Consider the following 23148-nt stretch of genomic DNA (forward strand, 5'->3'; position numbering starts at 1 on the left):
TCTAAGTACAGAACCAGGAATAATCCCTGAGCACTACTGAGTATAGCCCAAAAACAAACAAACAAACAAACAAAATGCTTGACTTCAACATATCTGTCTATATTGCCCTAAGTCGGCTACTTATTCCAATGGTACCCTACAATGTTCCAATGTCTTCGATATAATAAAACTCAATTAAAGCACTTTAACTCATGTCTATATCCACATTTACTGAGACTGTGATCCCCAATTGTACCCCCCAAAATAAACCTGTCAAAATGGTTTATTTTAATATAGATTATTCAGCCACATGAAATAGTGCAAGGTTTGCCTTGCCTACAGTAATCCAGATTTGGTCCCTGACATTGCATATATTGTCTTCAGCACTACTAGGAGTGATACCCCTGAGGGCAGAGCTAGGAAGACTCTTTGAGCACCACCAGGTATGGTCTAAACCAAAATGCATTTCTTATAAAAGATAAGAAGTACAAATTATTAGACGAGGCCCCTTTAAAAAATGGTCTGAATAAAGCATTGAGAACAATCTGTACTGGCAAGGGACAAAAAGAACATGACCTAATAGGTCTTTTCCGTCTTTAATTTCTGTGATTCGAGGATTTTTTTTTTTATACTCCTGCAGTCATCCTTGAGAGTTTAACAATTTCTCAAAACTATTATTAGTCACCAAGGAAACATAAAATGTTTGCAGGAATAAATAAGCAAATGAACTGGACCTAAATAGTAGAATTTTACTGCTTACCATTTTATAAACTTATGGTGGTGTCATATTATTGATTCTTCATTCTCTCAGTCATTTTGCTTACCTACTTGCACACTTTAAAAGGGTCCTATGGACAAATGACAATATCCCAGGTCAACCAAAACAGGTTTCTGATCATGAACTCTCTTTAAAATGCAGGCTTTGCTGCTATCACAGTAACACCAGGGGGTCAGCAGACTGGCTGCATTTGAAAAATTATTTTTGTTTGTTTGTTTTTTTGGTTTTTGTGTGTAACACCTAGCAGCACATAGGGGTTACTCCTGGCTGTGCTCAGAAATCGCTCCTGGTAGGCACAAGGAGGGGACCATATGGGATGCTAGGATTCAAACCGTGGTCCATCCTGAATCGGCTGGGTGCAAGACAAATGCCCTACCCTTTGCTATCTCTCCGGCCCCATGGGCCATATTTATTTCAAGGAGAAACAAGTACACATATGCTTACCACAGAAAGGTCATAAGCATGATCAAAATATACATGATGAAAGTGAAAAATAAGACACAAAATATCTATCTGTGACCAGTAAAGAGCAATTCTATCTCACAAAAACTTAGAGACTAATAGGAAACACAGCACAATGAGTGACAAATTGTTGGCAGTGCTCATAACATAGGACCAGGTACAAATTCCTTTTCCACTTTTCTGATATTACAACTACTTTAAAATTAATTTAGAGCCATAAAATATTATTTTAGTGTAAGTGGGGTTTCTATTGCTTAGTGTCACCCCTGTAATCAGCCTGAGTTAGCTCTCAAGACCTATTAGTCCCTAGTCTAAGGGTTTAAGTCTGTTTTAAAATTAAAGTCAGATTTAGTATGACTAGGAATAATAGAGAGCTTCTAGAAACTTCAAGAACTTCAGAGACCATCAGAGAATCTGAACTGCAGCAAGAGGGTATATATATATATGTCCAACTTCACTGCATACTATTAACTAAATTGAGGGGAAAGGCCCTGAGTGCAAAGTCTCAGTGTTGAACCGCCAAGGATGTGGCTTTTTTTTTTTTGGTTTTTGGGTCACACCTGGCAGCACTCAGGGGTTACTCCTGGCTCTATGCTCAGAAATCGCTCCTGGCAGGCTCAAGGAACCATATGGGATGCCGGGATTCAAACCACCGTCCTTCTGCATGCAAGGCAAAAACGCCTTACCTCATGCTATCTCTCCAGCCCTGGATGTGGCATATTTTATGTGAGTGTTGACATGAGGCTAACCTGGGAAACAAACAGTGAAATGAAGAGGCTGCTTAGGAAACCGTTATCACAGCTTAGTGTTGAGTTTGAAAAAGTCTTGCAAATAGCAGGTTGTGAGTTCTATTCCAGGCAACATCCCACAAACTGGGCGTGATCTCAGTAGCATTTGGTTGCTCCCTATGGGGTGCCACAACTAGCATGCAATCTCCGGTGTACCTCAACCAAGTGTGTGACCTTCCCAGACATCACAAAAATAGCGAAAAGAACAGAGGGGGAAATTAGAAACAAACCAGCAAACAAACAACAAAACACCTTACTATACTAGGCATGGAGAAAAAGTAGTTTCAGCCCAGATTTCTCTTTTGGCTACATGTTCTACTGTAGTCTCAACTGTGGTGCTCACAATTTTTAGACTTCCTTTTAAGTTGTGTAAAAGCAGAGGCTGAAAGCAGAAGCAGCAGCTGCATGGCAAGCTTGCAAGAGGGAATCAGTGAATGATAATGTTCTGTGAATGGAAAAACCTTCACCACCAAAAGCTCAGATTCTGGCAATGCAACTGCAGCATGTCACCATGTAGGACAACAGAACTCTGCCTTTCTCGGACCTGTTCTAGATTTAATCTCACTCTGCTCAGCTTCTAATAGGATCATGACCCTAAGATAAATTCACATTTTTCTTTGATCAATAGAGAGTTACAGGGGCTGGAGAGATAGTGCAGTGGTAAGGCATTTGCCAACCCAGGACAGACCCAGTTTGATTCTCAGCATCCCATATAATCCCCTGAGTTTGCCACGAGTAATTTCTGAGTACAGAGCCAGGAGAAATCCCTGAGCACTGCTGGTTGTGGCCCCAAAATCAATCAATTAATAAACTGCTTTAGAAAAAATAGAGTTTGGGGGCTGGAGCTGTGGCGCAAGCAGTAGGGTGTTTTGCCTTGCATGTGCTAACCTAGGTCGGACCACAGTTCCATCCCCCGGCATCCCATATGGTCCCCCAAGCCAGGAAAGATTTTCGAATGCATAGCCAGGAGTAACCCCTAAGCATCACCGGGTATGGTCCAAAATCTAAAAAAAAAAAAAAAAGATTTAAAAAAAATAGAGTTTTACATATACTATTTTATGGAAGCCAAAGAGCAACCAAGTTAGCACTTCCATCCCATACCTACAGCTGCCACAGAACAGAACAGTGTACACATATCTCCTTAACAGATGAGAAGAAACAGCAGTGAAAATTGTGGGCAGTTTCAAGAAAAGGCTTTGTTAATTATGAATACTGCCTCTCCTGCAGTATCTCTGTAAGACTGAGAGATTTCACTACTCACAAGAACAAAGATAGGGAGTTGAAAGTGAGAACTTGAAAGAAAAGAGCAAGCACCTCACAAAGAGGAAATGGCTTTGACATGCTTAACAATACATTACTGGAACTTTAAAAACAGTTAAAATAACAATAGCGCTGTTGAAATTAATAATAAACAACACAAGTTGCTGTGGTCACTGGAATAACATCTTGGCTTTTACCAAAACGACAGTAATGGCCAACCGTGAACCATTTCAGACTAACAAAGGCAATTTCATATGATCCAAACGAATTCTCAATATTTCCAGGTTTCCCTTCCTGTTATCTGCTAACCCTTCTTCATATCCAAACAACAACAAAAACTATTGATGATTTAGATAGTGAGTTCACACAACTAACTGTAGAAAGGACCTGCTTTTGTAAATAGACTTCTGATTATAGAAGGGATTCCTGTTTATAAAATGAGAAGAGTCATATAAGCAATTTAACAAGACTCAGCTAGGAAGTGAAACTAGCAAATATGTCAGAAGGCAAGAGAATGACCAAAACAAAAAAACAAAAAAGTCTCAAAAAAATACTGATAAGAAGAGGGAAATAAATGGAAATTACATCAAATCACTTAGCCAGTGAAGACAATATTGATGGCTGTATGGAGTTTGTGAAGGAAAGATCTAGAGTGTTCTTGTCTTAAAGATTTTTTTTTAATCCTCAAGACCCTTAACTTTCATCTATATGAAAATTGTCACAATACTCTAATTTTACAATTCATGCTGCCAACTTTCTAAAGAAAACTGTCTTGGTAAATCTACACATCATAATGCATCCAACTGGCAACTCTTAAGGGCATCCATTATCTGGACCTAATATGAGTCCGTTGGTAAGAGAAGGCAAGACTAAAGCAATATATAAATGTGACAAAAACCCAGATTACTTGACTTTTGAGCAATAGACATTTACAAGAGGCCAGATTTCTTTCTTTTTTTTGGGGGGGGGAGGTCACACCCGGCAGCACTCAGGGGGTTACTCCTGCTCAGAAATCGCCCCTGGCAGGCAAGGGGGACCATATGGGATGCCGGGATTCGAACCACCATCCTTCTGCATGAAAGGCAAATGCCTTACCTCCATGCTATCTCCTCGGTCCCAAGGCCAGATTTCTTTTACCCAAAATTCATTCAAGAAAGGGGCTTCCGGGCCAGAGCTATAGCACAGTGATAGGGTGTTTGCCTTGCACGTGGTCAATCTGGGACAAACCTGGATTCAATCCCCAGCATCCCATATGGCCCCCTGAGCCTGCCAGGAGCAATTTCTGAGTGTATAGCCAGGAGTGACCCCTAATTAAATTAAAAAGAAAAAATGGGGTTTCTGGAAGAGCAGAGAAGAGAAGGCTTGCATCAGAGCATAAGGGAAGCTGCATAGGGCAGGGTCACAGCCAGGGTGTATGGTCAGGCTTTTAAGCATCTGTCTAAGCTGGCAAATGCACAGGTGCTTAGCCCTTGTCTGTTGCCAGGAAATGTGCTGGGTGCCAGGCAGTGCACAGGGTCTGCTAGTGTGTGCATGCCTAATTGAAGTCTGTCGTGGCACACAGTACTATAGGTGGCACATGGCTAGCCAAGATCAAAGACACTGGAATTGCTCATTACCTGGCAGATCTTAAAGGGGAAGGGTCATTCAAACACCTGGGCTAGGAATTCAGGAATTCTCTGCCTTGCTGGGACTTCTCATTCTATCTCATAAACACTGGTACAAAGCCCCTTCATTCCTTACTTAACTAGCACCATGACCTTGGTCAAAATGCTTTACACTTGCAAATGTGTTGATCTGACTGGTATGGATAATGCCCTTCAAAATTGGGAGGTGGATTAAATGACATGAGTGCGTACAGAGCAGTAAGGAGACACTGGCACCAATAGAAAATAAGTTCAGACTGGCTTTTGAACAGACTGGTCACATGCTGTGACCTGTTATATTGTAGAACCATAGCTGGGTCAAAAAACCAGCAGTTTGAGGCTGGAGAGGTGGCGCAGCGGTAGGGCATTTGCCTTGCACGTGGCTGACCCAGGACAGACTTTAGTTCGACCCCAGATGTCCCATATGGTCTCCCAAGCCAGGAGTGATTTCTGAGCACATAGCCAGGGGTAACCCCAGAGTATCACTGGGTGTGGCCCCAAAACAAAAACAAAAGAAAACAAAAAACCCAGCAGTTTGAGAATGATAAAAAACCAGGCGAGGCTCAAAAGGAGTCAATCATAATAAAATTTCTCTAGTTTCTATTTTCATATATATAATTTTATTTCTACTTAATATTTAATTTATTTATAATTTATTATGTATAATTTATTTGATCTATTTTTTTAGGGGTGGTCACACCCAGCAGCACTCAGAGGTTACTTCTGTCTCTGCGCTCAAAAATCGCTCCTGGCAGATATGGAGGAACATATGGGATGCCGGGATTCACTGCATTGGAACCATTGTCTGTCCTGGGTCAGCTTGCATGCAAGGCAAACACCCTATCTCTCCAGCCCCAGATTTCTCTAGTTTTAAGAACCCTAGAGAAAACTTGTTGCCGTTAACTATCCTGTAGTTACCCCCAGCTGAAGAAAAAAGGAAGATATAATACTGAAACATTTTAATGGGGAATTGAAAAGTCACAAAGAAGAAAATGAACGCAAAGCATGAATATAAAAGTGTAAGAAAGAGTAAAAGGGCAGACTTAAATCTTAGACCATTTTTGTACCCACCACAAAAAGAGACAAAAATGATACAAAAAAAATTTAGCTCTGTGGTCAAAGTTACCAGTTTGGAACCTGGATTCCTGGTGTGACTATATCATCTTCCAACTTTCATAACTCAATTTGTCCAATTGGCAATAAATCAAATATAGCAAAAAATGATGTTTGCTAAATACAAAACAAGGGGATAAAGAGTTAAGAGCTGGACTGGTGAGATAATACAACAGGTAAGGCACCCTGGCCTTACACAAAATGACCTCAAAAGGTCCATGAGACTACCAGGAGTAATACCTATACAGAGCCAGGTGTAAGCCCTGAGTGAGCACAGTTGGGTGTGCTCCCCCAAAAGGAAGAAAATAGAGTAATGAAATAAATAGAAAATACCTCAAATGTTAATACAAAACTCAAAAATCAATACTACACTTGAATGTTGGTGAAAGATGTGAGCATTCACTTCATTTTTGTGTGTTTTGTTTTGTTTGGGGGGGGGGTCACAGTTGCAGGTGCTCAGTTTTATTCTTGGGTCTGGGCACAGGAATCATTCCTGGCAGTCTGTGGGAGCCATCTGGAATGCAGAACTCAGGTCAGCCTGGTGCCAGGCAAGCGCCCAACTACTGGATATATCTCTCAGCCCTACATTCACTTCTCTTGACATTCTATATGAAAATTATGAAAATCAAGGACTAGTTTAATTGAGAATATTCAAGCCCAGTTAAGAGGTTAGAGATGTACTGTTAAAAGTAAACCCAAGGGGGTCGGAACAACAGCACAGCGGTAGGGTATGTGCCTTGCAAGTGGCCAACACAGGACAGACCCAGGTTCAATCCCCAGCATCCCATCTGGTCCGCTGAGCCTGCCAGAGCGATTTCTGAGAGCAGAACCAGGAGTAACCCCTGAGCACTGTTATGTGTGGCCCCACAAAAAAGGAGGAAAAAAAGTGAACCTACAGTTTAACAGAGATGACAGTTATCTCTGTGCCCCTGTATCTTGGGTCCACATTCTCTGCAGCTAGTCTTTCTCCACTCCACACTAAGGAAAAGCAACAAGCAGACCATTTCCATTCTTCCTGTTTGACAAAACATATGGAAACGATAATCCTATAGACATATGTACATCATAATAATAAGAAATCCCATTTTAACGTAATTTTTAAAGAGTAAGACTCAAGTTATTTAAGCTACTCAATGCACTTGAAGTTTGCAAAAGAAGACAACCGTGTCCCTAATTTATTTAACAGATTCCTCGAGTTGGCTAGAACTTCTGGGGGTTACTATTCCTATTGGTGCAGAAGGTAATTAAGAGCCTAATTCCCATTAATGAGAAGGACGTCCACAAGAAAATCAGCCACTTCCTAGAGGGTAACAAACAGGCTTAACTCAGTGAGTTAGAGGTCAATTTCTTTTTACTTTCTGATGTTATGTGATTTTGTTGTTTCTGATTTGCTGGTCGGCTACACCCAGTGAGATGAAACTGGTTCTAAAGTTCTCTTTTTTACACACACATGGTACCTGCAGAGCACAACACAAAACATTTTTTTTAATAGCTTAAACTGCCAAATAAACCGATTAGATTTAACTATGTTTAAAAAACGCAGACATGCTGCAATGAGGAAAGAGGCGGTTCTTTCAGAAAGAAAAAAAAAAACTAAAAAAAAAAACTTCATCTGGCCTTCCCATCATCACTTGAAGAATTGTTTGGTAGTTACATCATCAGGAAATAAAAAAAAAAAAAGCATCCTCTGAGGACCCCCACTCTTCACAAAGAGGAAAGAAAGTTTGAAGTCTTCAAGCACCCCAAGATTGGAGCCTGGGAGGGAGGGATAGATTAGGTGGGTGTAGAAGGAGGAACCTCCTGGCTTCCCCACTGCCCCCTAATCCCTGGCATCCCAGGTCCCAAAAATGCAAAGAAAAACAAAGTGCATTTACTTTATTTATTTTTTGCAAAAGTTGAGATGACCATAACAGGCTGTGAATTTGAGTCCCAAGGAATAAAAATAGTTTGGGGGGGACCCTAGAGGGCGAAGCCGCGAAGGATTGGTTCCGACCTGCACCCGGGACCCCCCCAGCCCGCCTCCCATCGCCCCTCCGCGGGGAGCCCGGGGTCCGGCCAGGGCGGTTCACACGGTCGGGGCGGCCGCGGAGTGGAGGGCGCCGGCCGTCCCGGGCTGGCTGTCAGGGGGCCCCCCGCCGCCGGCGCCGCACACGCCGAGGCGCCTTATAAGGCAGCCGGGTGACGTCAGGGCCCCTAGGCCGGGCGCGCCGGGCGGCCGCTGCGCTCCGCTCCGCTCCGCTCGCATTGTTCGGGCGGCTCCCGGGGCGCGCACAGCCGGCTCTGCAGCGCAGCGCAGCGCAGCGCAGACGGGGGCGGCCCCAAGCCCGGCCCCCCAACCCCGGACCACCGTCTTTCTTCGCAGGTAAGCCGGGGAAGGGCCCCCACACCTGGGCTCCCAGTCTGGAGCAGGGCGGCCAAGAGAGACGGACGGACGGACGGACGGACAGCCCGTCCCTCTGTCCGTCCGGGGCGCAGGAGGAGGCTTGGCCAGCCGGCAGCATCCCCGGGCTGCGGGACAGACGGACGGACAGGCGGACGAACAGACGGACAGATAGAAAGGCTTGGAAAGCGCGTCCCCAGCAGCACGGACTCTCTCTCTCTCTCTCCCTCTGTCTCTCTGTATCTCTCTGTCTGTCTGTCTGTCTGTCTGCCTGTCTCTCTCTCTCTCTCTCTCTCTCTCTCTCTCTCTCTCTCTCTCTCTCTCTCTCTCTCTCTTTGCAAGACGGACAGACCGACTGACAGGTCTGGAAAGCGCGTTTCCAGCAGGAAGGGCTCTCTCGCTCTCCTCTTTTTGAAACTTTTTTATGTGCTTGCATCTCACCACCGACTTGAAAAGTGCGACCAAGTTTTCTAAGCTGGAGAAAAAGCAGGTGAGGCACCTGAATGGTGAAAAGCGGAAAGGTGAGGACTGGCTCTTGTGCCTTTTTTTTTTTTTTTTTGCAAAGTGAGGTCCACCACTGAATCCTGCCGGGATTGAGAATTTGGGAGGGGAAAGGGTGGAGGAAAGGAGTGTAAAACAAGTCTGATTGATTTTTATCTCTCCTCTAACTTAAACTTCCTTGTGCCTTACAAGAGCAGGCATGCCACACAGGAGTAGGGGACTCATGACTCAAGTCACTCTTTGGGGACTCTTAGAGTAGCAGAAGAAACAAAGCGGGGAATAAATACATCTTGTACTTAGAATACTTCTCATCTAAAAAGTAAAAGCACTTTAGACTTCAAAAAAAATTTTTTTCCAAAGGTGCCCCCCCAACATGGTGTTCTGTCTTTAAAGTTTATCAGTTTGTACTAGGAAGTTGTCATTTTGAATTCTGTCTTTCAAATTCCAATCGATGGATAAATAATCAGGTTCACTAGTTAAAGACTGACTTCTCTAGGGCAATATTTTGGTCAGAATTTATTATGGAGATACCACTTAAAATGAAAGTCTATAGAAGAAGTTGGTACTCGGTGGCATTTTGAACCAAATCGTTACATCTAAGCCCTGAACGAGCTGTAATTATAAATGAATAAAGTGTGATAACCGACCACTTGACAAATACTATAAGTCTACATGATATCTTACTTTTCCGAGCCAAATTCGGCAGAGGACTTAAAAATTAAAAATTCAATGTCAAGTTTAAAACTAGCTGAAGGATGAAAAGTGACTTATCACTCACTTTTCTGGAATTGAACATATGCAGTGAAACAAATGTATGAGAAGATCGTTTTTCCCTTCTATGTTTTATTTATAATTAAATACTTTTATATGCTCAAAACACAGGATATATGTTTCCAGCCATTTTTGTACTTGAGTTTTTAAATTAGATGACATCAGCACCCACCATTTTTGTTTCAGAAGGAGATTGTTTTGGATTGTTTTGTTTTTGCTAATTTTGTTTGTGGTAATGCAAAGCTTTGGCTTTAGTTTTCTAAAAGAAAAACTATGTGATTTGGCCTGAAAATAGGCTATATATAAACTGCAGGTTAGTACTAAGTAGTAGGATTTCCCCAAAACTATTATTTCGAATCTAGGGAGGCCTACCATAATAAGAAGGGAGAAGAAGGCCAACACCCAGGTTATTGTGGAAAGTACAGAATATGCAACAGAGAGTTGTTTATTTGATATAGGCTGTAATTGGAAACTGAAAAGTTCCTGCCTTGGGAAGAAAAGGTATTCCACTCTTTTGAATCTAATAGAGACAGAGGGAAACAGAAACCATCAATTATTGTTTTAGCTATACCCAAAGTACCATCTGCACCATAAACTATAGCTCAACTGTTGAAAATCATAGCCTCTATCAAAACTCCAGCAGCTGCTTCCGAGAGTCTGTGTATTTTTTTCAAACAAGCATCAATGTAAACTTTTGACCGACTTCAATAATCCATGCCACTTTTTTTTCTATTTATTAACTACATAAAGCATGCTTCAAAGTACAATCACCCATTTAAGATTCTAAAACTGAAAGTTATCCGTGACTTATCAATACATTATCTTACACTGTGTCTTTGGTTGGGCATTTCATGGTCCTTCAAATCATCTCTCTGATGGAAATGTTTTAGAATGAAAAGTGAATTTTTACATTTTTAATAAAGCCCATATTAATTTTAAACTTGACGAAATTCACTTGTTCTTTTATGGCAATTAATCTTAACTGCATATCAGTGGTATTTTTGTGATACTTTCCTAATGCTGTAATGGGACCTATAGGAACAGGCATTATGAAATCAAATTTTGAGCTGCTTAATTTTCAAGTCTACTTGCAAGTCTCCCTGAAACTAACTTTTTCAAAAGGTTGAGGGGTTTTTGTTTTAAGGCTTCTCTACTGTTCCTTCCCACTGTGTAACAAAGTACCTTTGGAAATAAATAGATCTTAAGGTTAAAAAAAATTTTTAAATGGTGGAGAAAGAATAAAATCCCATTAATTCCTCTTGCTTATAATCTGTATATATCTAATGCTCAGGGCAATCACTCTATTTTTACAAGGTTAATGGAAAAATATTAATACAGTCTCCTTTTTAAAAGAGAAGAGGAAGGGGCATATTTCTGAAAGACTGGATATCGTAGAACAATAATCAGAGGATGTTAAAGCATTATTGATTTCAACCTTCTTAGGAACTGAAATTTGTTGTCCATATAGCCACTCGCTTTTAAAGATCTAGCATTTCTTACCATATCCCCTTGAGCAGATCATTAATTTTAAGTGATTTTTCGTTTACTTAATTTGGACTGGCCACAAATTCACTTCCATTTAAACTGTGTGGTTTCTGCAAACTCTGTTTAAATGAAGTCTTGAAGAAGAAGAAACATTACATATGGAGCCAGCTTCATAGACTTGCACAGACATATTGCAATGGCTGCCTCTGCCAGTTACTATAGCAGTCTGGGCTACACTTAGGCTTGATGTGTGCTGTCAATGCGTGATGTTTCCATGTCAAATATTAAGTGCGCTAATTCCTAGTAAACTATCACTTATTCTTTCATCACTTCTCTTCTGTCTTAAAAGCAGAGGTGAAATTTTCTTTGACCTCAGTCTGTTCTGATATTGCCTCTGACTGGAAAAGCTAGACAAACAAAAGTGGGAAGCCTCTCCAAGGAAAGTCCCTTGGTTCTTTTTCGGAGGAGAGAAAAACACTGTCTCTTCATGTTTATTCTCACCAATGATTTAGTGGACTAGGATGGGAAGGCAGCAGTTTTCATTCTAAACCTGAGAAGAGAGAAAAAAAGCACACGATTTTGCCTTTAATCAGATCAGTCTCGCAGTCTTATGCTCTATGGGCTCCAAAGAACCATTGATTCTTAGATACTAAAAAGTATTCAGCAAAGGACATAGCTCAAGTGGTAGAACATATGTCTAGTATGTAGGAGTTTAATCCCCAGCACTCCATGAACCCATGAGCATCACTACATATAGTCCTAGTGACTCCCAAGAATCACACGCAGTAGACACTGTGAACCCCAGAAAGTAAACAGATAAAAAAAAATTTTTTTTTTTTATGACAAGCTTGTGGAATGATGTTTCTGGAGGAGGGAAGGAAGGATGTAGAAGGGAAGGCATCATTGGGACTGGGGCACACAACCAAGCCGCCTTGTTTCTGGTTTAGAATAACTACTGATTCTGGCCTAAAGAGCAGTCATTATCAGTCAAAGAGAACATATTTTACATGAGAATAGAAACACTCATTGCTCCAACTGTGCATTTGAGACATTCTGTATGGACACTGGGATGACACCAAATCCCAAAGAGTATATGTTTGTACACACACTCATACACATAAACACCAGAAAGATCCAAATGTCTCCGAAACTCAGACTTAGAGGCAGAGCCAGTGACCTCTGCATTCTTGGCTAGAGCCTTTGAATTTCCTTTAAAATGCTGGAAGAGAGAGGGAAGTTTCACTCCTAGAAGCAGCCTCTGAGCTGTAATGTTCATTTCAGTATCCAATCCATTAAAACACAGAGAGAGAGAGAGAGAGAGAGCGAGAGAGAGAGAGAGAGAGAGAGCGAGAGCGAGCGAGAGAGAGAGAGAGAGAGAGAGAGAGAGAGAGAGAGAGAGAGAGAGAGAGAGATCCAAGGTTCTTAGTAATAAGTACAGGCAAGAAGACAAAGGAAAAGGAAGAAAGTTAAAATCAAAACAGTTCAGCTGGGTTACAACAATGCAAATAGGGTGCTGATAAAGAGAGGGGCACAGGAAACAAATAAGAAATGTTCTTACAGATCATCTGGGGTGGGGGAGATGGATGAAAGGGTTGTAGAGCACTATTTGCCAGAGGGAATCCTTGGTTCAATCCCTGGTTCCCTCAAATCACAGAGTCTGAAGTAGGCCCAGAGCACAGACACCATTTATGAGACCCAGAAGCAAACAAAGGTATTCTGGGTGGCACTACTCACTCAGAGCCCTTCAGTTAAGAAGTGCCCTGCAAAGAAGTATGCTCTCTAGGATCCAAGACATTTTGGTCTGAACCACCAATTTGACTTCTCTCTAAACATTTTATACACCTCAGACCTCCCAACTTGCAGGTTCTTTTCCAAAGCTCAAAGTAACTCAATGCCTATAAAACAGACTCTGCAGACATAGCAGAGGAAGTCACCAATGAAGGTTATACGCTGCTGGTGACTTTCCTTCACACCACACCCTGCTACGACGTGAAATTACACATTAATGCTTAATTAGTTTATTGTCTGTGACCTGAACTAGAAACTCTTCAGGTTTAATTTTGCAATCAACTTGATTCCTAGAACAGTGAAAAGTATTTAGCTATAGTTAGCAGATGGGCTACTGGGACAAGAAGAGTGGTAGGCAGTTTGTACAAGTAAGTGAATTACAATCTGCAAGCTTCTTTTGGCAAGGAAATAATATTTCTGGGAGCAGTGAGCTACCAAGGACTTTTTCGAAATTAATTTAAGAGCCCCAAACCCAAATCTCTGCCACTATCTGAAGTCACCACACAGAACCACTTCACAAACACAGAAGCCAGAAAACCAATGAGCTAAAGTCAGTCAAAGCAGTAAAGTGTGTTTTGTGCTGTACAGTCTGTGTAGGCAGAATAAGTCAGATGTTGTTCTAGTCTCTGCCCACTTCCACCTACCTCAATTTAACTTCCTCTTCAAAATAATAAGAGTAAAGGTGGTGAAAGAGAACCAGGTGAATTGCCCTGGGACATGGAATGGAAGAGTTGAGTACAGCAGTTTGGTTTTTAATGATGGGTAAATTCCTCAGTTTTCCCCCTAATTTCTACATGGGAAGAACTGTAACATGCTACTACATTCAAGTATGTAGCCATATAGTAACTAGAAACCAGAGACGTTAAGCACATATTTTGATCCCAAACTTTCTGTAGGTAGACATCTTTCAGGTATAATATACAGAAATGATTCTTTTTCTTTCTTTTTTGTGGGAGCAGGGTACACATCCAGAAGTGCTCAGGGCTTACTCCTGGTTCTGAGCATAGGGATCCCATCTGGTAGTCTTCAGGGAACCATCTGGGGTTCCAAGAATGGAACTATATAAGCTATGTGCAAGGCAAGGGTCCTGCCTTCTGTACGATATCTTCGGCCCTGGGGAGTGATATTTTCTTTTCTTTTTTTTTTTTTTTTTTTTTGGTTTTTGGTTTTTGGGTCACACCCAGCAGTGCTCAGGGGTTACTCCTGGCTCTACGCTCAGAAATCGCTCCTGGCAGGCTCAGGGGACCATATGGGATGCTGGGATTCGAACTACCGACCTTCTGCATGCAAGGCAACCGCTTTACCTCCATGCTATCTTTCCAGCCCCAGGGAGTGATATTTTCTATAACTTCAAAGCTAATAACTTTGAAGTAAGTGATGTGAATATCAGTGTGGGAAGTCATTGGCAAGCATTTGCTGAATTACTACCAGAGATTGTTCTCAGACCAAGATAGCCTTCAACTAAGTTCTGCATGGCACCATGTCAGCAGCTATATGCCAACAAGTGCTAGCTGTACTAGCTGGCACCAATGTTGATGACAAGGCCTAGGACCACCAGCAACAACTGCTCTGTTTTCATGGCTGGTAAAGCAGTGTAGGTGAGAGACCAGATCTACATGGGCATCAAATAAAGAGTGTGAGGCTGGGCAGAGAAAGGAAATGGTTGGGGCGCAGGATTTGTATTCTGGAAGCCTTACGTACAACCTGAGGTACTACAGAGCCCCCCTGAAATCAGTCTCACTATCCTCAGTGTATTGCTGAGTCTGAGCACTCTCTTTTAGTCCACACAGCCTAGCTACAAGTGACTCCTGGGTCCCTAATCACTACTGGGGAGTAACCACACCCAAAAAATAAGTCACTGGATTGTTTTTCAAAAAAATACAATAGAGGTGGCTGGGGAAAAGTATAGCAGTTAGGGTGTAAATTTGGCAGTACCAGATCCAGATTTGATCTAGGCACCACATAGTCTAATTCATCTCTGAAGGGTCCCAACACTGTAGGATCAAAGTAGCATTGCATCTTAGGCTCTTATGCTGAAGCCATGGCCTGGTAGGTCAAAAATAACCTGTGTAGCTCCCAGTCCTGTTAAGCATCATTTGACAGCCCTCTATATTAGGCGCAGAGTTTCTATGCCCAGCACTGTGGTCCCCAGAGTAACCCTTAAGCGCGAGTCTAAGTATCATTGGGTATGGCTCACAAACTTAAAAAAAAAAAAAAAAAAAAAAAAAAAATATATATATATATATATATATATATATATATATATATATATATAGGGGGCTGGAGAGACAGCACAGCAGTAGGGCATTTGCCTTGCATACGGTCGACCTGGGAGGGACCCAGTTCAATTCTCGGCATCCCATATGATCCCCCTGCCTGCCAGAGGCGATTTATGAGTACAGAGCCAGGAGTAACCCCTGAGCACTGGCTGGGTGTGGCCCCCAAACCAATCAATCAATCAATCAATAAAGTTTAAAAAAATAAATAAAACAGTCAACTTTAAAAATATAATAATATAGTGCTCGCTTTGGCAGCACATATATTAAAATTGGAACAATACAGAAAAGATTAGCATGGCCCCTGAGCTAGGATGACACACAAATTCATGAAGTGTTCCATATTTAAAAATATATATATATATATATAATAATATATATATACATACACACACACATCAAAATATAACCGATCTCCAAGCTTGCTAGTGGCATTAAACCGCTATTGACAAATACTGACTTGACAAATATTGACATGACAACTCAATGATAAGTCTTGAGAGTAGGAATAACAGCTCATAAATATGAATTATATTTGTCACTGTTACACATTCACCAGGCAAGCCTCCTGTAGCATTCATCAGGCAAGCCTTCTGTAGCATTGGCTTCACCAACCTTCCCAGAGAGAAAGGATCAATGTACTCTACGAAGTGTATTCCTCAATACTTGGTAAGGTCAGAAAGGTAGGAAGTAATCCCCACAGAAACAACAACAACAACCACCACCTATTTAAACAAACACAAACATCTGATTATATCAATATAGAGACAAACCAGTTACAGAGAAAGGGCGAAAAGTAAAAAAGAACATTTTTTTTTTTTTTTTTGGTTTTTGGGTCACACCCGGCAGCACTCAGGGGTTACTCCTGGCTCTACGCTCAGAAATCGTTCCTGGCAGGCTCGGGGGACCATATGGGATGCCGGGATTCAAACCACCATCCTTCTGCATGCAAGGCAAACACCTTACCTCCATGCCATCTCTCCGGCCCCAAGAAAGAACATGTTTAAGCAAAGAGGAAAGACTCGTGTACCTGTAGCATATGAGCCTGAAAGAGGCCCAAATCTTTAAACTACTGAGCAACCTCAGGATCAGATCAACCCATTTGTTGTAAAAACATTAACAAAAAAAAAAGAAGAATGTGCCTGACTTTTCACATCGCATGACCTATAAGGCTTGGAACAAAAGCCTTATATTTTCCATTAAAAATTTAAATTAAAAATTAATTCACCTTTTTTTCTAATAAAGGTGGAATAGGACTTTCTCTTTATAAAGTCCTTAAGTGAATCAAAATAAGTAAGTCTCTAAGCATAAATCATAGAGTAATGTAAGGAAATTCATCCTTCTTAGGCCGACAATACCGAAGACAACCTCTGTCACTTAAGTGGCATTTGGAGAAAGAAAAGGAGGTAGATGGACTCAGAGCTTAGGGAAGAGTTGACTGACTTTCTGCTGACAATAAAGGTCATGAATGAGATGGCTTTTGCTTGTGTCTGCTAATTGGGAATGGCAGAGGATGTGAATTGCTTCATGGGAGTTCTGTGGAAGGTTATCTATTCTTTAAAAACAATATGAGTTCATATAATGTCCAGGTAATTAATCAATCATATTATGAAAGAAACACATTGTGTTTGAGTTGGTACATTCTTCCCAGACTTTCGCGAACTCTGGCTAGAATAGCATAGCCCAAGCTCTCACAGATAAAGTTTAGACCAACTTCTAAGTAATTTGAGATTCAGTTTCATTTCCCCCAACTTTATAAGATCCTCCTAATAGTCCTATAAAAGTTCACTAATCTGGACAAAAATGAACTGCAGGCAAGCAAAGTTAAGATTCTGTGTCAAATTTCCCCTCAGGTAGACTTTATCTAAATTTGTCTTTATGTAAATCCCTCCCTTCACTAAATGAATCCCCCCAGATGCCAACAGGACCAAAACTACATCTGCTCTAAGGAGGAGTAAATTCTGAGAACTTTAGGGATTCACTTACTCCAAAGGATGTCGCAAGTTCCTGGCATTCCCTCTCAGTTTGGTCATAGTAACTAGGCATCAAGTTCAAACCCATATGAGGGATGCAAAGTGTCAACTAGTTCATGGAATTTACAGATAGTTCACAGCAAAACACATGAATATACCTAAGTAAATTAGAACGTGGTATAAAACAATACAGAATAGTGGTATTCAACCTTCTTGTTCTTGTAACTCACTTTGTAGAGTGCAAAGGCAGAAATAATATTATTTATAATATATATAATAATAATATTATTTATAATAGCATTTTATGTATCAGTTTCACAGACCAGCAGGAAATTTCTGCAGAATTTCTAGCACCAGGACACAGTTGAAAGCCACTAATATATAGAGCATTTGTGTTACAAAACTGTAAGGATTGGGAGGACTCGAAAGAAAATAGGTCAGCCGGGGTAGGACAAATATGTGAACATCCATGGTATAAATGGAAACAAATGGAAATGGAGGATACTTAATGGAGCCGGATTTTAATGCCATGGCAGACAATAAAGGAAATCTGATGTTAAAAGAGAAGAAATATAATGGACACAGAGAAGGATGCCAGATGCCTAATCTCTTTGTCTTGACCACTGTATCATCTAGCTGTAAAACCCTAGAATGAGAACTGAAATCTATGAGGTCTCATAATCATAAAACCAACTCCAGATAGAGAGAGAGAGGAGAGAGAGAAAATAATTGAATCAGAATCAGAATACCCATATTCTGGGCCCGGAGAGATAGCACAGCAGTGTTTGCCTTGCAAGCAGCCAATCCAGGACCAAAGGTGGTTGGTTCGAATGCCGGTGTCCCATTTGGTCCCCCGTGCCTGCCAGGAGTAACCCCTGAGCACTGCCGGGTGTGGCCCAAAAAAACAAAAAGAATACCCATATTCTGATTTTTAAAATCTATTTTTGGCCTTCAAAACTACCTGAATTTCCCTAGATAGGAGGCAACAAGAATAATTCCAACCAACAGGGGTTGTCTTAGAGCCAAAGAGGGGGTTTCATTATAAAATGGAGTCCAAAGAAATTTACGTTCTCTTAACAGCCAATCACTTGCAAAGGATTAAATGATTAGAGGACTCCATGTCTTAGAGCATAATCTTAGTCACTCTGAAAAAAAGAAAAGAAAAAGAAAGAAAGGAAAATATCCTTTATTCTGATTTCCATGCTGGAATAAAACCTTTCCTCTGAGAAACCCCACATGAGCTTTCCCAAAGATCTTTCATCACTTGATATAAAAACAAAACAAAACAACCGAAACACAAGATACTGAGTGAAGGACCAATAGGTATACAAGACTTAACTACTAGCTTGAAATCTCTCTGCTTTACCTTAAAAGTCCAACAGCCTTATGAAGCCTACACTTGGGGGTGCGGGGGGAAGATGTGTAAGCTGAATCTTATCATTGAACTAAATAGCTTAAATCAGTTTCTAGCCATACAATAAAGATCCCCTTTTAGAAACTCAGTCTAAATACTTTTTCCTGGGTGGTAATTTTTCTTTCATTGTGCTTTGAACTTAAGGTAGCATTTTAAGTGTCACACTAAAAAAAAGTTGACTTCCTTGCTTTTATAGAGCACACTTAATAGTTTTGAATTACAACAAAAGCTTGACATATAAAGAGCCAAAAATAAATCTGAAAATTAGGAAATTCCCATTAAGGCTTCTAGACAGTGTGAACCACTGTTATATGGCAATTTATAAAATCTCTTCCAGTGGAACAAATTATTAACTTTTGATTCATGAATTTGTACACAATGCCATATATGGCGGGGGGGGGGGAGGATGAAAGGGGTCTAAAGATAGATGCCAGTTTTATTTCATACACTGAAACAGGAAGATCATCAAAGGCTTCCTTAACCTTAGAGCCAAAATTGTATACCTTTCTTCACCTGCTGCTGAGGTGACAGATAAATGAGACAGAGTGACAGCCAACAGGCAGATTTTGGACTGATAATCCCTGTGTATAAAACCCATGGCTCTTTTGAAAATGGCTTGAAGTTTTGAAAAAAAAAATAGGAATTTTCTTTTTTTTCTCTGTTTTTTAGAGATGACTAGCTTAAGACTTTAGACGTAAAGAGTAAGTAGAGAAATGTTTTTTGTTTTTCTTTACAACCACTTTTTCTAAAAGCCTGAGACAGGTGGGCTGGGATGTAAACTCAGAGGTACCCAAGGACTCTTCCTCGTTTTGAGCTCAAATAACCCCTGGTGACACTCAGGGGACTATATGCAATGTTTGGGATTGAACCAGACTGACTGCATGCACCTCCCGTCTAGTTTCCCTTTCTTAATATTCAAATTGTAAGGTAAGCTATAATTAGGAAAATAATGGTACTAACATAGGTGTACTATATAGTCTTTTCCTTAATTCAGTCACAAATGGAATTTCTTACATGGACAGAAAACAACTCACTGGGAAAAAAAATCTTGCTCAGAGGGAAATCAATAATAGATCAAAGAGTATAATATAAATTCACTGTCTAGCAGGCTTATGGTTAACTACTGTTCTATTTTGTTGAAATTGAAACTCACTACACAAGCTAAACAGACCCATCTTCAGAGAATCCAGTTTAGAGAAAATAGGGCCAAACATTTTGCCCATAAAAGTCTATCTTCACAATGCTTAAATGTGACAGAAAAGGAATATGTAATGTAAATGGAATGGCTCTTAACTCTCAATCAAAAGGAAATAAAATGAAGTTCAGATGACCAAAATAATTTTAATTTTTACAATATATGCACATGGACATGTAAACAAAAAAAAAACATGTACATGTGCATATGCATACAAGTCAATTATATGCCAGTGAAGCCTAGCTTTTTATCTGCCTGCTTTGAACCTGCCATAGATTCCAAACTCTTGGCTCTCCAGAACAATCATGGAGAAGACAGAAAGTAGAAAAGTTAAGGAAGGAAGAGGGTGGATAATGGTGGATGAAGGCTGCTCACAGCCCAGGGATGAATGTTTAGCTTTAAACTGTCTTAATATCGTAACACTGTTCTAAGTTTTCCTAGTTCCTTCATCATTTTTACTAATTTACTATAGCTAAGATGGAAGGGCTTGGGGGAAGGTTGTCTTCTCAAGGGCTCACAATACTTTACATCTTCTATGGCTTCTGATCTACCCTGTCTTTCATGGCAAACTGTGTGGCTTCAGTAGTCACAATAAAATATAAGCTTCTGTTGTTGTGGTTTCTAGATTTCTGAAGTTTGAATTTCCTGCTAACAAGTTAGGAAACGTTTGGTTTCCCAAACATACCACGTTAGCCACTGCCTCTGTGCAAGCAGCCAGACTCCAAGGAGGTAAAAAACCAGTGAACTCATGTACTCCAGCATATGATTGGCCCCTGCTTTGGCTTTTATGTTAAGTTTGACAAACTGAACACCAATGAATTAATAATCAGAAGCCAATTAGAAGAAGAAAGTCAACTTACAGGAACTAGGTTCTTAGAACATTATTTTGGGCTTAGATCAAGATGACAGAAAAGAAGAAATTCATTGTACCTTTTTGAAAAGGAGAGAAGAAAAGCAAGCAAGCAAAGTACTAAGTGTTAAGAGAGAAGAATCCGACTAATCCTCCAAAATACCTATTTGCAAAACCTTTGATCAGGGAAGGAAAAAAGGAGTCAAATGATGATTAAACACACACACAGAGAGAGACACACACACACACACACACAGAGACACACACACACACACACAATTCTTCAGCTAGAGAATTTCTAAAGTCTGTTTTTGTTCTTGTCAATCCCCTTAAACTCAAAAGAAGTATCTACATGTATCCTGAGCAATGACGGGAAAGATACATATATAAATACTCTCAATAAAACACATAGGCTAGGCAGTTTTGAGGATATATATATATATAAACATATATATACATATATATTTTATGCCCTTGAACTCTGTCTGAGAAGAGGCTGCTGTTAATATTTTCCGAGAACTTTAAGTTCCTTGAAATGTTCAACGGAAATGGTATTTATGACAAACCCACCTCCTCTGGGGAACATGAGATGTTATTATTGGCCAAGTCACAATTTTTTAAACTAACCAAAAATAATTATGAATTTATGCCAAAGGAATAAACTTGTTTTATTATTACACTGATTAAGAGAATATTTGCTAACGTCTCATGATCAAGGCTCATAGTAGTCAGGAACCTACTGAAAATATTGCGACCAAATGTGGTCGCTGGTTTTCTAGACCTTAGACAGAAGGGTTTGGGCAACATACAAACTGGCTAGAAAAGGACAGTTCATGAGATGTTGGAGATAAAAGTAACTGGTTCATGTCATAGTGGGAACAAGGCTTGGAGTGGAAACTACATTGGCCTTCTGGTTCTGCCAATTACTAGCAGGATATTTGGCAAATTATTTCACTTCTCTAAGTCTTATTTACACTAGTATCTGCCCCCTCTGAATGTTTCCAGGACTACTAGCATGGTCATGGCATATAATAATTTCCCTGTAAATTGGCCCTATTGAATATGTGCCTGTTACTTACAGTTATATCTTGCTTCCAAACATACTACTTAGTGCAAAAAAGTAGAACAGATAAATACCTATTCTAGCATCTACTAAATATTGATTAACAACAATAAGATAAGCACTCATCTTAAACTAAACATAACCCACTGAAAAAAACAGATCAACGGACACATACATACACCCTCCACTTACTTGCCTGACTTTGCCTTCTAGCTGAGAAACAGTCAACACTGGAATTAGTGTGACAGTTGGTGCTGGATGAGATAAGGGGTTGAGCTCAGACAAAAGCCAGTCTTGGCCTGCTGTCTTCAAGGAATAAGAAGGAAGTTGGGGCAGGAGAAATAGTGCCACAGGTAGTGGCTTTTGCCTCATACATGGACCCAGCCAATCTTACATATGGTCTCCCTGAGTACTGTCAGAAGTGATCCTTGAATAAGATGCCAGGAGTAAGCCCTGAGCAGTGCAGGTGTGGCCCCAACACAAAGGCAAAAACAAAAAATTTTAAAAGGGAGAATGGAGATTTAATGTAGCTGGAGTAGTGGGAATAAAGAGAGAATAAAATAGTAAAAGATATCAAGGAGTCCGGGGGATAGGAACAAAGTGTGCTATAATAAATGAAAAGAGACACCAAAAACTTAGGATAAGAGAAAGAAGAGGGGCTGGAGTGATAGCACAGTGGTAGGACATTTGCCTTGCATGCTGCTGACCCAGAACAGACCTGGGTTCGATTCCCGTCATCCCATATGGTCCCCCAAGCCTGTCAGGAGAGATTTCTGAGCACAGAGCCAGGAGTAACCCCTGAGCACAGCCAGATGTGCAGAGAGAGACAGAGAGACAGAGAGAGAGAGAGAGACAGAGACAGAGACAGAGACAGAGAGAGACAGAGATAGAGACAGAGACAGAGACAGAGAGAGAAGAAACTTTTAAGAACTGTCTGACTTTCTAGTATGTGGATTAAAACAGAAAGAATACATTTTATTCAGGTAGGTTATTTGTGCTTTTTGGCAAATATTTAATCTCTCATTTTTCTTGCTTCTTATTTTTGGGTCCCTACTCCTATCTGTAAAATTAGAAAAATACTGTCTCATAAAATTGTAATAAGGATGGGACTGGAGCGATAGCACAGTGGGGAGGGTGTTTACCTTGAACACCATCAACCAAGGTTCCATCACCAGCATCTCATATGGAACCCCGAACCTGCCAGGAGTGATTTCTGAGCACAAAGACAGGAGTAATCCCTGGCGCTGTTGGGTGTGTACCCCAAAAAATTTATAATAAGGATAAAATAAGGGCAACAACAGACTATCAATATGCTTCTTTAAAATATACAATTATGTAATTAACTACTGCTATTTTTTATTATTTTGATTGTAGGGCCACACCTGGCTGTGCTCAGGGACTACTTCTGCTTTGGTGTTCAGTAATCATC

General features: G+C 40.6%; 1 protein-coding gene and 1 non-coding gene across 2 annotated transcripts in view; both read left to right on the top strand.

The window, feature by feature from the left end:
- LOC126025888 (filamin A-interacting protein 1-like) overlaps positions 1–23148 on the top strand; it is a 134374-nt gene that overhangs the window by 69041 nt on the left and 42185 nt on the right. The gene's annotated exons all lie outside the window — the stretch shown is intronic.
- Positions 15467–15573, top strand: LOC126026701 (U6 spliceosomal RNA). The gene has a single exon (XR_007501923.1). It is a non-coding gene; the product is annotated as a U6 spliceosomal RNA (small nuclear RNA).

Source organism: Suncus etruscus, chromosome 13, assembly GCF_024139225.1.
Source record: "Suncus etruscus isolate mSunEtr1 chromosome 13, mSunEtr1.pri.cur, whole genome shotgun sequence".
In the NCBI taxonomy this organism is placed as follows: Eukaryota; Metazoa; Chordata; class Mammalia; order Eulipotyphla; family Soricidae; genus Suncus; species Suncus etruscus.